Source organism: Dermacentor variabilis, chromosome 1, assembly GCF_050947875.1.
Source record: "Dermacentor variabilis isolate Ectoservices chromosome 1, ASM5094787v1, whole genome shotgun sequence".
Classification (NCBI taxonomy): domain Eukaryota; kingdom Metazoa; phylum Arthropoda; class Arachnida; order Ixodida; family Ixodidae; genus Dermacentor; species Dermacentor variabilis.
In genome coordinates, this window is record NC_134568.1 from 227,465,443 (window position 1) to 227,477,192 (window position 11,750).

Here is an 11,750-nt window from a genome sequence, read left to right on the forward strand (position 1 = left end):
TAAGTTACAAGGCAATAGTGCAACAAACAAAATGCATTAGTGCAGCAGTCATGGCAGCTCAGCACTTCATGTCCATGCTATGTCCAGCCCCTCCCTCCAACTATGGCCTCGGCATGTTAGTGCTGCCTATGTGTTTGACAGTACAAACCAGTGGATTCGTTGCACTAATAGAAATTGTCTGAAATAATTGTGTGTTTCTGTTAGCTACAATTAAGTCACTATACAGTATCAGCTCATTTGACTTCGAGTAGTTGAATAACTTGCCCTCGTGCTGCAATCTGCTAGCTTCCTGGTTAGTTCAGATGAGAGTGGTGACCTTGGAAAAGCATTGGTCTCGGGTTCGAATCCCGGACCAGACCTTTCATGGGTATGTTTAATAACCATGTCACACAGGCAAAGATTACTGCCACTAAAAATAGTCCTGAAGTTCATTAATTGCTTTTAAAGCTGGTACCACACGTTTATGTCTAATGTCTTCAAATGTTACAATAACAATAAAACATTGATCATTGTTATTCACAAAAGGTGCTATGACAATGTGTAAGCAGTGTTATTAAAGTATTAATAAGCCCATTTTAAACAACTTGCTTCCTCCTAAGTGGTTTATTTTTTCCCATGTCTGGAAGCATACTTGTCAAACATCAAATCCAAAACCAAATTGGTTGAAGCAAAATGGTCTCTATAATTCTAAAAATGTCAAACAGGATACTATAACAATACCTGATTATTTATGACGGGCAAAAAAAAAAAAGGATTTTCTTTCAACAAACAGTTACAAAAGTTTTGCTACATATGTGCATTAGCACTTAATGCTTTATAAGCATGTCCATGTGATAGGCATATTTCGGCCTCCAGTTTCACTATGGAGCACTGTTTTGAGAATATCGCCTTTTACAAGCAACAATTCATAAAAATAGCAGAAATATACATGGTAAACAAACATGCGTAAGAACACTTGCTGTCAACATCAATTATCCAATTGTCAAATTCAGTGACAAGGACAACAGAACCGCTACCTTTTTGCAAAATGAAAACACTGCATTTTCTGGTGATGGCAATGCTTACATATATCATAGTTAGGGCCCTTCGTTTTCGGGTTTTATCTTTTTTGAAGTTCGGGGAGCAAAAATTGGATGGTATTTTTTAAGAGGAAAACTGGAGAGATCGGGTGCTTTGTTGTCTGGCAGCCCACAGTCCAGGATTTTTCTGGCAAGTTTTACATATGATTAACACAAGCAATGGTCAGCTTTTGGACACAAGCATCCTTTAAGCTCACCAAATCACTCAGAGGAACATATAATGGCATAGAGAGCTACTCGCAAATCATGTGAAGTCATCTCTACAAATCCTTGCTTCCGGGCTTTATTAAAAAACCTCACTTAAAAGAAACCACAAACAAAAACAACAAATATAGACTGGCTTAGTGATTCCTTCTTTAATTTGTTCACTGCATTTTTTACCAAAGAAAAATAGAAGGACGAATAGTAGTGCACACAGGATTGCTGCATGCTACACAAGAGGTGTGATCCATTTATTTTAGCTTACATGGCCTTGTTGACGTATACAGGGTCCTGCATAGTTTGCTTGATGTGCTAGAAAAAAGATTTTGTGCTTACCGCTGCACTGTTCTTGCTGAAATTTTGCAGCAGTATCGCATTTTGGAGTCCCTGTCATTCAATGTAACACTTGCCACAGTTTTTTGCCCCCCCCCCCCCTTTTTTTTTTAAAGAAAGAAGTGCAAATTTGCCTTTGCTTATGGTGATACAAGCTGCTGCCTGTGACGGCATAAGCATAAACTTGTGTCGCCACCTTCCACCAGCTTCAGAAAGCAGCCTTTCAGGGAGGGCTGCCATGTGTTCCAGGAGCGGGCAACATGCAGCAGCCCTCCCTGAAACGCTGCTTTCTGAAGCTGCCGACAGGTGGTGAAAAGCTTCTCATGCTTTTGCCATTGCAGCAAGAGCTCACACCCCCACAAGCAAAGGCCGGCGGAAAAACTGCGGCAAGTGTTGCACTGAACAACGTGGACTCCAAAATGCGATTCTGCAAAATTTCAGGAAGAACAGTGTAGCGGTAAGCACGAAATCTTTTTTCAAACATGTTAAGTGAAATATGCATGACCCTGTATATTATTATATGCATTGGGGGCATCACCCAGCCATATCATAGCATTACATCCTAGCACTGTCAGGGCTTTCGTCCTTGTCTGTTACCTGGTTTTAGTGGCTTACAATATATGCTCTAGCAAAAAAATAATTGAATACTAACTAGATGAATCAGCCACACTTTTTGAACATAATGTAGTTGGGTAAACATACTCTCAACATCACAGCTACTGTTCGAAATGCACAGCAAGATAAGCACTGCATTATTTTGCTTCATATTGCATTTCCGCTGTTTACCTGTATGCAATGTGCGGGAAATGTGATGCAGTGTGCCGTTATTGTATTGTAAATGTGGCTACTAAAAAAAAGAAAGTTTTCGTTTACTCAATGCTTGCAAGCACTGATTATATTAAATTTTTACATATGTCAGTCTTTTGCTTGAGTACCAAGAAAAAACAAAACATATACTTTATTCATAAATCAATAGTATTAATAATATGATATATATTGACAACTTTCTCCCAAAAGTAGGCAGCGTTCATTACTTTTGTAACAGCTGCACTTATTAAGATCACTTACGAAGGGGCAAACTTCGGGGTGACATCAGGTTTAATCCAATTTTCATCAATTTTGCTCGAGGTGCAAAAATAAAGAATTATTGGGTGCTACCCAAAAACGAAGCACCCTAATTATAACAGTCCACTAACACACCGAGAGCAGCATATCAAAACTTCTTTGATGCTGAAATCAGAGCCCTATGCAATGCAAATGGAGGTAAATGTATTTTGACATACTATCCAACATGGTGCTATCTATGAATGAACATAACGCCGGCGACTAAAACCTTGCTAGGTGCTCAGAAGCAATTGTGGAGAGGGTGAAAGGTGATAAAAGAGTGGTGGTAGGGACATTTCCAGGGTGAACGCTGCGTTCTGTCATGGAGCGAGCAAAAGCAAAGCTCGTGGAAAATGCTCACGTGCACAACCTTGTCATAGTAGCAGGTGGGCTAAATGATGTCCTAAACAGGAAAGGGGCAGGCCTAGCCCAGCACATGGTGAAGGGGGTGGACGACTTGCGCGAGCTGTCTCTTCAGGTGCACATCGTGGTGTGCACGGTGCCAGAGGTGCCTGTACGTGACAGTCACATACAGAGAGCCGTAGTGGCCGCTAATGAGGCGATATGGAAAATGAGCCAAGAGAAAGGCTTCAAGGCTGTCGAAGTAAACAGAGAAGTGAGAAGGTGTGGTGGTTTTAAACAAGACTGGATCCACTTCAATTACAGGCTTGCACAAGAAGTGGGCTGGCGACTTGCTGGTCGCGCTGTTGCATCTTTAGGCGGCCCACGGGCGCTCAGGAGGCCAGAGTAGGTAGTAATGAAGAAGGTCCCCTAAGGGAACCTCAGTATAGCATCACCGTCAGTAACAGAAGAAGGAGGAAAGCAAGAAAGAGAGCTCACCATGCAATAGGCTACATAAACATGCAGGGCGGCAGAAGAAAGGAAAAGTGGGCAGAGATTGAGGAGCAGTTAAATAGAGAACAAATAGAGGTGTATGCAGTTACAGAAACGAACCTTAAGAGACTCGGAAGAGCCGCCAGTGATTGAGAATTATGTTTGAGAAGGGTGCAACAGAACTAAGTCGGAAAGAAAGGGAGGGGAGTCGGAATGCTCATCCATCAGGGAGTCAAATGAAAAAGAGTAAATTCAAAATGTCAAGAGCATTTATAGTTATTTAGTACAATGAGTGGGAAAAAAAATCTAGCTGGGCGTTACGTATTTGTGGACTGGAAATAATTGCACAGAAAAGAATAAAGAGTTGGTGGAATGCACAAGCGCTGATATTAAGGGTTTCGAGAATGATGCTGAAATTATCCTATTAAGTGACATGAATGCCCACATACAGGATTTAGATGGCTATACCGACAACAATGGGAAGTCAATGCTAGACCTTTGTGAGCAACATAGCCTTGTTATCGTGAATACAGGGCCTAAGTGTGAAGGGCAGATCACGTGGGAAGTGGGAAACCGGCAATCAACTATTGATTACTGTCTGATGACAGAAGAATTCATGATGAGTTGAGAGAAATAGACATTGATGAGGAAGGGTATAGCAGCATAGGGAGTGACCATAAACGCATGATTTTGAAAATGGGATATGTAGTTGGGAAAGAGAGCAAGGAGTGCAAAATGCCCAGTCCAAATTTGAACGCTGAACAAATAACAAATATAGTTACTAGAGTCGAGGAAGAACTTGGCAAATGGCCAAGTAAAGAGTGGGAATATAGTAAGCTTCTAATTGTAATAACAGAAATATGGAAAGACAAACAACATGTTCATTGGAAAGGAAAAAAGAAACCGAAAAGCTGGTGGAACAGGGAGATACGAGAAGCGCTTGCCGAACGACAGAAAGCATCCCGAGAGCACAGGCAGGCAAAGAAGGCACAGTTGCCCCAGGATGAAGTAGCCAGTAAATGGGAAATATACCGGGAGGAAAAGTCTATGGTTCAAATACTGGTGCCAGCAAAGATAAAAGGTGAAAATGAACGTTGGTTGTCAGAAATACGTGAAAAAAAGAAGGCCACACCTAGAATATTTTGGAATCACATAAAAGTATTAGGCAGGAGGTCAACAACAATACAACATGCCCTAGACAAAGATGGAAACAAATTGGAAACAGAAGCGGCAATAAATTACATCCGAAAAATAACAGCTGGATCTTTCTAAGGCAATGACGAAGTTGTATTTGAATAAAAAAAGAGCATGAAAGAGACCCAGGTGGAAAATGAGCTGGTGCTGACAAATTTCAACTGGAAGAAAGCCGAAGAGAAAATTCCTAAGTGCACAGCCACAGGGCTAGATGAGGTTCCTGTTAGGCTGATTAATGAACTAGGACCAAAAAGTAAGGAAGCTCTGGTGAAAGCAGTGGAAAAAACTTTATGAAAGATAGCCAAATACCAGACAGTTGGTGAAAAAGTAGAATGAATTTAATTTATAAAGGTAAGGGGGAGAAAGATAGAATTCACTCGTAAAGACCGTTAACCCATTACATTGGTAATATACAGGCTAGCAATGTAGGCAATCAAATTAAGGTTGCAAGCATGGGCAGAGAATAATGGCGCTTTGGCAGAACTTCAGAATGGCTTCAGAAAAGGTAGGCGTTTGGATGATAACTTATTTGTTCTCACTCAGTGTATTGAAATATCAAGAGTAGAAAGCAGACAGTTATATGTGGCCTTTTCAGACATTACAGGAGCCTATGACAACGTAGACCGCAACATTTTGTGGGATATTCTGCAAGGGGAAGGCTTAGGCGACGATTGTTTACAGCTTTTGAAAGAGATTTACCTATAAAATACCGTTTGCATTAAATGGGAAGGGATGAGGAGCAAGGAGAAAGTTCATATCAACAAGGGACTGAGGCAGGGGTGCCCTTTATCCCCACTGCTGTTTATGATGTACATGGTGAGGATGGGGAGGGCGCTAGAAGGAAGTAATATCGGTTTTAATTTCTCATACAAACAGGCGGGTACAGTAGTAGAGAAGCAGCTTCCCGGTTTACTTTATGCGGACATTACTGTGGAGCTAGCTAACAAGCAAAGTGACTTGCAACGTCTGGCAAATATCTGTGGACAGGAAGGCAACAATTTAGGTTAGAAATTTAGTGTTAGAAAATCATGTGTTATGGTATTCAATGAAAACAGTGAACAGACAGTGGCAATACAGGGCCAGGAAGTACTCGAGTAAGAGAATATATATACCTTGGTATATGGATAAACGAAGGCAATAGATATATAGAAACACAGGAAAAAACAATAACAGTGAAGGGGAAGAGAAATGCAGCCATAATGAAGCACAGGGCGTTATGGGGATACAATAGGTACGAGGTGCTCCGGGGTATGTAATAATAATGATATTTGGGGTTTCACGTGCCAAAACCACTTTCTGATTATGAGGCACGCCGTAGTGGAGGACTCCGGAAATTTTGACCACCTGGGGTTCTTTAACGTGCACCTAAATCTAAGCACACGGGTGTTTTCGCATTTCGCCCCCATCGAAATGCGGCCGCCATGGCCGGGATTCGATCCCGCGACCTCGTGCTCAGCAGCCCAACACCATAGCCACTGAGCAACTACGACGGGTCCGGGGTATGTGGAAAGGTGTAATGGTTCCAGGACTTACTTTTGGAAATGCGGTTGTTTGCTTTAAATCAGGGGTACAATCAGGACTCGATGGGAACCAAAGGTCAGTGGGACGCCCCGCACTGGGCGCTCACGGGAAGACTACAAATGAAGCTGTGCAGGGTGATATGGGCTGGACTAGTTTTGAAGTGAGGGAAGCTCGCAGTAAAATTGATTATGAAGAACGGCCGAGGAATATGGAAGAAAGTAAATGGGCTGGGAGAGTGTTCAGGTATCTGTACAGTAAAAACATTGATTCACAGTGGAGGAAAAGAACTAGGAAGCTCCCCAGCAAGTATGTGGCCTTTAGGGTGGGCAACACAGCAACAAAGAATGTCAAGCGGAAAGTCACAGAGGCTGAAACAATCTCATGGGTGGCAACAATGGAAAAGAAACTTGCCATGAGTAACTACTTAAGAGGAAAAAAACAAAATCCGGAAAGAAACAATTTATGATAACTCAAAGGGAAGCTCATTGCCTTTCGAAGCGAGATCAAGATGCCTTAGAATATGCACCCATAAAGCGAGATATAAGAAGGAAGAAGAAGCATGTGCTTGCTGCAGTAAAGCTAGGCAAACGATGGAGCATGTTTATTAGAATGTGAAGACGTCTGCCCAGCAGTCGATTTAGGCACCACTGGCCTCCTTGAAGCCCTAGGGGTTCAGCGAGAGCAGTGGAAAAGTAAACATGTCCGCAAGAGAGATTAGTAAGAGGCGATTGCAAGAGTGGTGGAAGAAAAGTTGGGAAACGACAAAAAATGGAGACGTACAAAAGCAAACTTCGCAATAGGGGATCAGAAAATTTGGTTGCGAGAGTTCACTGTGTTTTTTTTTTTGTTTTTTTAAAATCTAGGTAGGATATTAGGCAGTATAATAGCAAGGGCTTGGTGGCGAAACCCACCGCCCCGTTCCAAAGGGGACGCTCATAACATTCATCCATCCATCCATCCATCCATCCATCCATCCATAACAGCAGGAATTGTGCAAGGCAATGAATCACACAAAGTATTACCAGGTGGGATGACTTCAAAACACAGTGGATTGATGCAGAGTTGGACAACAATTTTCTGAATCTTCATGTCAAGCAAGAAAATGTTCACAAGAACTTGCTCACCTATAGGAGGAAAGGGAAGAAAAGGGAGAACAAAGGAAAGCTAATGCTTATATAGTGTTGATGGTGAAATTTAAATGGCCCTGAAATAGCATTACCAGTTTTGGGGCTGCACTTCGTAACATTTCATTATATATTTTTATTCTTTGCTCTTCATCACAGGCTCGCATGTCCCTACCGGGATCACACATAGCACATAATAAGAAAAAAAGAAAAAGTGAAATGAATTGTTACAAAATATGGTCCCTGGTTTTCAGCTGCTGCAGAATTAGCTTACTGCTGCAACTTCATTATAGAATAAAACGTGAAGACAGCTACTAATTTTTTGGCATTCTAGTTGTGACTGACATCACATCAGTGGCAACTATTGGCCAGTTTCAGGGATGTATGCATGGATTCATTCTGTTAGCACTGCACAAGGAGATTGCTAACATGTTACCACATAAACAGTTCACTGATGTACTACTGTCACCATAAGATTCAGTAATACTTCCCATTAGCAGAAAGCAATGGTTCACTTGCAAATGCAAATCTTTCTAGTATAACCACAGACCAGGTACAAACTAGGTACAAACAAGATGCAAGATAAGCGTGTACATTGGCAAGTAAAAACATTACCAAGAAAGTGTCTCACTGTGTCATTAGGAACTGCAGCGAACAGGTCAAATGTGTAAGACATTAGGAAATTTTAGCACAGTGTTACTGTTCTAGTAATGCTGCCTGCCGCTGACTGTACATGTATAGGGTTTACTACACATGCACAGTTGGGGGAAGCGGTATCACTAATGGTAATGGTAGAGGTATGCTAAAATATTCTATTGTGTATGCGGTTCCCCTTTCTTGTGGTAAAGTACAGCTGGGACAATCAGGCAGGCACATCGGTAATCCCCTCAGTAAACATCCAAGCATCTTGAAACTTATAAGGTTCTTTACATCTTGCTCAAAGTTACAGATTTTGCTGTAAACGAGAAGAAAAGGGGTTAACCGAGGGGCCCGACCTTTATTAGCCATATCAGAAGAAGCCAACAAACACTGACACCAAGGACAACATAGGGGAAATTACTTATGCTTAATAAATGAAATAACGAAACTATAAATTAATGGAAATGAAAGTGGATGAACAAACTTGCTGCAAATGGGCAACAATCCCACAACCTTCGTATGCGAAGATTGTGGTATCGTTCCCCACCTGCGGCAAGTTTTCATCCACTTTCATTTCCATTAATTTATCATTTCTTTATTTCATTTATTAAGCACAAGTAATTTCCCCTATGTTGTCCTTGGTGTCAGTGTTTGTTCGCTTCTTATGATAAGATTTTGCTGTGGTCACTCTGCATTCAAGGAAACAGATTATATTTAAACAATGGGTAAATCAACTTGCAAGCTTGTTGACTCATATCACACAATTCGGAATGTGTATCAATCAAACCACAGTTCACTACACGACTTAAAAAGTGTGCTTACCTTGATAATACATGCTTGACCTTTCGGTATCCTTCGTTTCTTTGCTTTGTGAGTAATGGTCTTACACATACATGTGCTTACTTTGCCGCGGTAACTTGCGATGTAAACAGTTCTTTTAGCTTGCTCCCTCGGCTTGCTTATGCTCTGCCATGCATGTGCAAGACACTCCTACCACACCCACCCCTTGTTTTGCTCCCTCTGTCATTGCATTTTCAACTTTTTGCATGCATCAGCCATTATGCTGTTGTAAAACCTTTGTAGCATGTACAAGGTCCCATTTTGACAGAGTTGAAGTGCAAAAGTTTGTATGTATGAACAATTCCACAGCAAAATCTGACTAGTCATAATGCACAGTGATCTACCACAATGTTCTCAAAGCCTACACTGTTGCTTTAACAACTAAGAGGGCTGCATTTCTGTGCATATCGCATGCACTTGTGCAGAAACATCATTGCTACTGATGGGTATGTATGCCAGCGATTCAATGCTAGTCATAAGGAACAGATCACAACATTATCTGCAGTCCATGGGTAGTCACAAGCAATACACAACAAACTCAAGGTACAAACTCTATAACTAGAAATAGAACAATCACATATGCACAGCTGTTTATACAGCAACAGATGTATTAGTTGGAGCTTATAGCACAGAACATAAACACGACGTCTGAGCACATGAAGCCATAGCACATATATAATACATCCGGCACAGAGAATCTGTCAGTTACAGTGAAGGGGCCCAGAATCTGCATTATTACAGTGTTATTATTAGGATACCATTCTCACGCATACTTGGCGAAGCACGCGTTAGATTAATGTTACGCAGAATACAATAGAAACGAGTAAAATTTATCCACAATACTAAGGAACCCGTTATGACCACTTCATATTTTTTAACAGTTATGTATCGCGCTGGAAGTGATATATAGCTATATCATGTCCGATATATAGCTAAACTTCGTGAAACCGCACAGACGAAAAAAAAAACAAAACCCGCAAAGACCGTTGCGCGTTTTTTAGTCTGTTGTCCAGTTCGCGTTTTTTTTTTTTTTTTTTGTCCTTTCAATCGTTGAGGCAGCGCGATTTCCTGACCTCTTGGTTCAGCGCGGGAGCGCCAACGAACGTAAAAACCACTCACCGTGAATATCCCGCTAACGCAGCAACAAATATACTACAGCGGCAAGCTGCCTAGCGAGGGCAGTTATACCTTAAAACCATTTTTGAGGTAGCCAGACGGCTCTGGAGAACAAAGCCATCGCCAGGGAAAGACGTCGTACTTCGTTATCAAATCGGGTCAGATGATTTTTTTTTTTTTTTTTCTCGTAGTGCAGCTTGCACAGCTCAGTGTCGGGACGTTAACAATAGGCAGCACGAGAAAAGGGGGGAAGGGGGTGCCGGAAGCGTCAACTAACAGTTAGGATCCGTGATATCAATACTGTCATAAAAAGGCCCCCCTCAAGAATGCCAAGCATCTGCACCGGCAGCCGACGAGACATTGCTCAAGGCACTTTCCCAAGTTGTCGTGCAGCTTACGCTGGCGTTCTCATTTGTAAAACAATAAAAAAGAAAGAGAATTAGGCCGGCAAGACGATCGAGGCGCCCTGCAAACCGCCGCAGCGTTTTTCAATTACTTGCTATGCTCTGAATCATAACGAGCTTGAATAAGCGACGCCTGATCCTAACAACGGGTGTTCATTTCACCACCGATTGAAAGCAGAATAGCTGAGGAGCGTCCAGAATTCAACCTCAATCATGATGCGATCATCACCGATTACGCTCGGTGTTGCTCGCAGCCAATGTTTAGGCTCATTCTGGAGTATTGGGATAATTTTATAAGCACGTGGGTTATTTTATAATGCCGCAACGCAAAGCGAGCGTCAAAAAACTCGCTCGGCAGGGTCACTACCCTTGCGCTCCGGCGGACGACCCAAACAATATCGATCGCTCTCGATGAAGACTAGTTCCGCCAAAACACACTGGCGAGACAGCGGCAAGACTAGACATAGGCACTCACCTTTTTCCATTACGATTCGCGTCCGGCGGCTCCCTCGGCGAAGCAATAACTTCTCGCTTCTGTCAGTCTGCATAGCAGCCAACTAGGCCTAACGCAAATGTCGGCTGGCTGACTCTCCGAAACCGAAAACTCCACATTCACGGCCTCACAGAACGCTTGCCGATACCGATCTAGCAAATGCATCGGTATGCCCCGTCTACTGGAGCCACGCTTCATACAGAGCCAACGACGGCATCGTAGCACACTCCGGTAGTGATAAATTCGTGCAACGCCAAATTGCAACACACTACAAGCACAGGACCACGGCGTTATGCACCCTCGCTCAAGGCAGCACACCGTTCCAGCTTAGTCATACAGTTCATAGGTGTCGCGACGCGCTTTTGGCCGGCCACCTCTTCGGCCACTGTGTGTGGCCCCGACTCTACTAGCATTTGACATTCAGATGTTCGGCCACAGAACACCTATAAGTGATACTGTGTTCATCCACTCTGGCAGTGCGTAAGGCAATGTAAGGTACGCACGGCGCGTACATGAAGCGCGTGAAGCACAGGCCTAAGCAGGGGCCTCGCCGATTACTTTCCCTCATTCCTTCGAGGAGGAGCCACACGATACAAGAAGTGGAAATGTAGGAAAAGATGTTCAAGAGGGATAATCGACAACCGCCACTAGATGCCAAATTATTGCTGCATAATTCTGTGGTGCACTAATTCAATGACTATAATGCTAGCCTTCTTCCTTTTGAAAGGATGTGTGACGAGAACAGTACGACTGTCTCTGCTATGCGCACGGGCACAAAAATAAAATCGCCTCCACACCGCTTACCTGATTAGAGGGCAGCATTTACCACCCCATAATGCGGTGTGGCAGTAAAAGTTGAGTACACGCA

At 42.7% G+C, this 11,750-nt stretch overlaps 1 protein-coding gene across 2 annotated transcripts in view; it reads right to left on the reverse strand.

Annotated features, from left to right (window-relative positions):
- Positions 1 to 11,687, reverse strand: part of Hr39 (Nuclear hormone receptor FTZ-F1 beta) — a 145,976-nt gene extending 134,289 nt beyond the window's left edge. The window contains exons 1-2 of one of the 2 annotated variants that reach the window (XM_075670237.1): positions 10,865 to 11,687; positions 7,289 to 7,390 (exon numbers count right to left, since the gene is read on the reverse strand). The gene's annotated coding sequence lies outside the window, so the exon portion shown is untranslated. The remainder of the gene's footprint in view (positions 1 to 7,288; positions 7,391 to 10,864) is intronic. The other variant, XM_075670232.1, reaches the window with a different exon arrangement.
- Positions 11,688 to 11,750: the final 63 nt, after the last annotated feature.